This window comes from Castanea sativa, chromosome 2 (assembly GCF_040712315.1).
Source record: "Castanea sativa cultivar Marrone di Chiusa Pesio chromosome 2, ASM4071231v1".
Classification (NCBI taxonomy): Eukaryota; Viridiplantae; Streptophyta; class Magnoliopsida; order Fagales; family Fagaceae; genus Castanea; species Castanea sativa.
The window spans coordinates 25,199,893-25,205,276 of record NC_134014.1 but is presented as its reverse complement, the minus strand read 5'-3'; positions in this window follow the sequence as shown (position 1 = coordinate 25,205,276).

Genomic DNA, 5,384 nt, shown 5'->3' with positions numbered 1-5,384 from the left:
ATGTGAGGAGGGTGATGATAGATCAGGGCAGCGGTGCAGATATCATGTACCCTGATCTATTTAAGGGGTTAAGGTTGAAGTTGGAAGATCTTACTCCTTATGATTCGCCGCTTATAAGCTTTGAAGGGAGAGCCGTTGTGCCGAAGGGACAGATCCGTTTGCCCGTTCAATCCGGCTCAGAAACGGTTGAGGTGGATTTCATTGTGGTTGACGCGTACTCTCCATATACGGTTGAGGTGGATTTCATTGTGGTTGAAATCTTTATTGATTGTCTATAGCAAAATTAATTCTTTGTTGCCAAATGTGGTGCAATACACGCCATTATAAATTCTAATTGTGTATTGTCTATATTGAAATATATTGAAAGCTCCTTTCAACATTGAGTATCATTTTCTTTCCATCCTCACACACACACACACACACACACAATCAATTTTGCTACATTTTGCTACTCAATCATTGCCTTCCCTCTTTGTATACACCTACGGTTACACTTCCTCCAACTTTTCCCTTCTCTCTTTGACTCTACCTCTCCCAGACTCCCACTTTTCTCTACTTCACCGTTAAACTTCCTTTATCCTTTTCTCTTTTTTATAACTTGATTCTTCTTCTTCCCATTTTATTTGTATGAATTTGATATTTTTTTTCCCATTCAATCCATATTTTTTCCACACAAAAAACTGTGAGTACTCTCTCTCTCTTTACTTTCTTTTAGTGAATTGTTTTTCTTTTTTATAACTCTAATTAAGATGGATGGTTTTTTTTAATATGTGTTTTTTTATTGTGCTTTTTTTTTATTTAAAATTCCCCATTACAAAGTCTTCTCTCTCCCTTTTTTAGCTTTGGTTGAATTTTGGTTTGGGTTTATACTTAGTTTTTTTTTTTTTGAAAATAGGAATTTGAGTTTATATCAAAACACAATTTACATGGCTATGAATTTGAATGTGCCTACCAATTGTTTAAATAATAAATTATGATAAAGTTTATCTTTTATTTTTTTTGGTTTTATTTTAATTTTGGTTAAGATAAATTTTTAATTTTGTGATGAGTTTTGATTATTATGATATCTACTTATTCCTTTAGATAGTTGAAACTTGTAAAGTTTAGTTGTATATTAGGTTAATATAACACAATACAACAAAAATTAGAAAGATATGGTTCACCTTAAAAAATATATTAATCAAACAAAAAAAAAATAATAGAATGATATATTTTGTAGAGATAAAAAGATAAAAGATACTTGCAAAAATCTTTGAAAAAAATTGACAATACTTGAAGTGTTACTTTTTATATATTACATTCTACTATATAATATTTATATATAATCTCACTTATTGCGTTGGTCTGCGACTAGTATATTATAAAAGTTGGATTCTCAAATTGAAAGACGCACACAATGGTGACACGTGTCCTTTAAAAATGTATAAAACAATAACACATACAACAATGGAAGATACACCACGTACAGACAATTATTGGTACATGTCAATTTTTATTGCCATGTGTCAGCAATAAATTCCACCATTGTAATAAATATCCACTGCAAGCTTCTTTAAATACACATTATAAATTGCACCTTTATAATAAATTCTTAAATAATATGTAGTCAAATATTCACTATTAGCTCCTTTAAATACTCCATCAATTTTTTTTTTTCCTTTTTTCCCTTGGAAAAAACTTTACAAAGAATTTTTTAATATATAAGTAACCTAAATGGCATTTTGGGGGGGGGGGGGGGGGTGTTGATACTATTGAGTAAATTAAAAGGAAAGTCTTAAAAATTAATTTGAGTAAAAGTGTAAATGAAAAAAAAAGCATAGATGTCTTTCTCTCTCTCTATATATATCTGTATGTATGTATGTATATATATAATTACACTTCTCATTTGAGTTTTAGGGAAAAAAAACTAAATTATTAACATTTTTATTAAAGTGGGAATTACTATTACACATCATTTAGGGGGATTCTAGATTTAGATGCACTACTCTTACATTTTTGTGTGACACACACCTATACATTACCATTTCTATTTAAGTTTTAGGAGAAAAAATGAATAAAAAATAAAAAAATACAGTGCTTTACGTCTTTTTGAGTTCAAAAGGAAAAAAAAAATGATTTACATGTTAAAAATTTTAAACATAATACATGAATTAATACAATACGTGGATACAATATAACTCATAGCCATAGGTATAGTTAATGATGGGTAGTTATATACAACCAAAAAAGTTAGAGGGTTATTATATCATCATTTGTAACTCATAACTCTTTGATTTCTTACATCTGTGTAACTTATAGCTACTCATCTCCTATATATATATGTGTGTGTGTGTGTGTGTGTGGTAGGACGAGAATTTGAGGATGTGAATCGGTGGACCAAGGACAATGTTAGGAATACGGACCTTGGAAGACACTGACAGTAAATCCTCGGGAAGATATGAGTAGCCCTTTGTAGGTGTAGAGAGATTATAACACCTAAGGACCCGAGGATGCCAACATGTCCTTGGGGGCCAGGAACCAATATTAAGGGCCTCTGGACGTAAATTGAGGATGAGAAGGAAAGTTTGTCATCAAGGTAGGAAGGGAAGAAGACAAATAAAGCATCTATCACCTCTGTATTCAGTACTCTGAATTTACTTAGTTGGCCATATTTATGAGGAAATGACCTCTGAACAGTGCTAGCACAAGTTATAGCTTAATGTAGAAACCTTCTAGTAAGGCTTCGATGGGACAAGTATCAAGGAATTTGAACCTTGACCCTCCAAATGTAGGGCTAGGATACAACTTAGATGTGACTATATAAGGCAAAGAGAGCCCTGGAGAAAAGTGATCAATCTTAGAGAACTCAAAACAAATTGTAATCACTACCTTGGATTAAACCCAATGAGCTCAATACAGATCCTTTGAGACTATTTCTTATCCATAATCGTACATTTGCACTTAAAACTAATTCTATCAACTCCAAATTAACAATTTTCATCAAATTAGGGTATTCAAGGTTGATTAAGCATCCCAACTCTTCAAATTAATTGTGTGAGCAAAAGTAGCAAGTTTTGACTTATAATTGACTTGTCCTACTATTTGCTCGCCACAATATATTCTAAATTTCATTAATAAATTATAATTGCACCATATATAACAAGCTACATTATGAATTCCACTTGCAACAAAAGTATTCACACAAAGGTACGACAACTTATATCTTTTGTCAACTTTTCCTCTCTCTCTCTTTTTTTTTTTTCAAGTTATTTAATCATTTCTCTGTATTTTACCACTCTTCTTTTCATTTTGAAGTTATTTTTCTATTTTATTTGATGAAGAAAATAAATAGAAAGTAGCTAATCTCAAGGTTTTTGTTAATGATGTTCTTCATATATAGAAAATCACCAAGAAATTAAACAAATCCTGAAGTCAGGTAACAGAGAGAGACACGAAAATTGTGGGATTTCAATTCTCTTGATGTGGATGAAATTCTATTATTTGTTGATGCTCTCAATAGATAAACTTTCAAGCACTTTTTTTTTTGGGGGTTAAGTAGCAAATTTGATGCAATTGATGTTATTAACTATCGGTATATACACTATCAGTATCTCAAATTCTTTATTCTTCTAATTTTAGATCTATAATTAGATATATGATTGAGTTTCTATGGTTCATTTATATTGGACTCCTTGTATTTTGCAATGAATTAACTCACTTGATATAGAAATTAAAAAGTTTAAATGAGACACATGTTACAAAATTATATTCCAATTGAATTCCAACTTGGATTCTAATTAGATTTTCTCTCATTTTTGACTTTATATATATATATATATATATATATATATATATATATATATATATATATATATATATATTGCGTAAATGAACCTCTAATAGATAAACATAATATAACGAGTATGTCATTTTTTTTTTTATGGATTTTCTTGTATTAAAATATTATTTCATATTCATATGAATGATTTTTTTTTTTAAATGGTCTCAAGTACTTACGTGTATGTGTGTGCATGTATAAGAGCATTAGCATCTGAAGTTCTAAAAAAAATACTCATTTTACACTGTAATAAAACTACTTAATCTATTTTAACAACTCGTTTAACAATACACCCAACATCTTATTTCTTATTTTAATATACAACTCAATAAAATAATACAATAATTTACTCAATCAAATAATGTAAACAACCAATCTCTCTCTTCCCTCTCTTCCTTTCTGTCTCTCTATCCATAGCAAACCCACAACCGCTGGCAATCATCTACCATTGAAACTCAGCCACCATTAAAACACCACTGCAACCATTAAAAAAAAATAAAAAAGAAAAAGAAAAAAGCCACCAATAAACACCAATGCAACTGTGCAAAAAATGCATAATTGGCTCACAATCACACATTTAGACTTTGATTGGTTCACGAAATGCTTTTGCTCTCAAAAAACAAATATACACAATCACATGAACAAACACAAACACAATCTTCCATTTTTAAACACAACCACAACCTATAGATCCATATGACACAATTATGGCCTTAGTGTCGTACATAGATTAAGTGAGCGTTTGAATTCTGCTGAACGTTTTGCGTCTGGCGTTTATACTTTGTGGGACCCATGCCCAAGATTGAAAAAATGTGTCTGTCAGTGGGCCCCGTGCACTGTTCATAGGACCCACAAGCCTCTTTTTTCAGCAAAATTTTCATTAAAAATGGGTCCTATTGTACTATTTACACATTTAAAAATTATTTTGTTACAGTGTTTTCAGTTTATAGTTTTCATCAATAAGCGGTATCCAAACATACCCTAAGTGTAAGCTTATCAATGTGTTTATAAGCTCTTAGGTACCCTTCCTTTGCAAGTCGAGTTTCAAGGGTTACCATCAAGTCTGTATCGCTAAAGTGAGCCATCATGGACGACGGCTACAGAGCGTGGTGGTATATATGTTATGATCCTAGTGTCCCACATGGATTAAGTGTAAGTAAGCTCTTGGGCACAAACCAGTTTTCAAGCACTTGCAATTCACAATTATAATTTTATAATATATTATAATTATAAAAAGCAACTAAAATAAAATAAAAATACTCCATTTAGTTAAATTAATAAATTATAACAATAAAAAAATTACATCATATGACATAAAGTTAGAGAATATAAAAATAAACACATCATTCACATGAATCATCCAATAACTAAGTTATGTAGTCCAAAAGTCTTGAAATAACATATCTCATAGAAATTCAAAATAAAATTTTAGCTCAATCATTAAACCCTATAGCATAACAAAATTATTTAAATATCCAAATATATTTGATAACTTGAAAGTTCAGTGACTTAAAGTAGTTTAGTGAAGTCTTTCTGAGTTTTTTCACATATACACACGGTATATTTT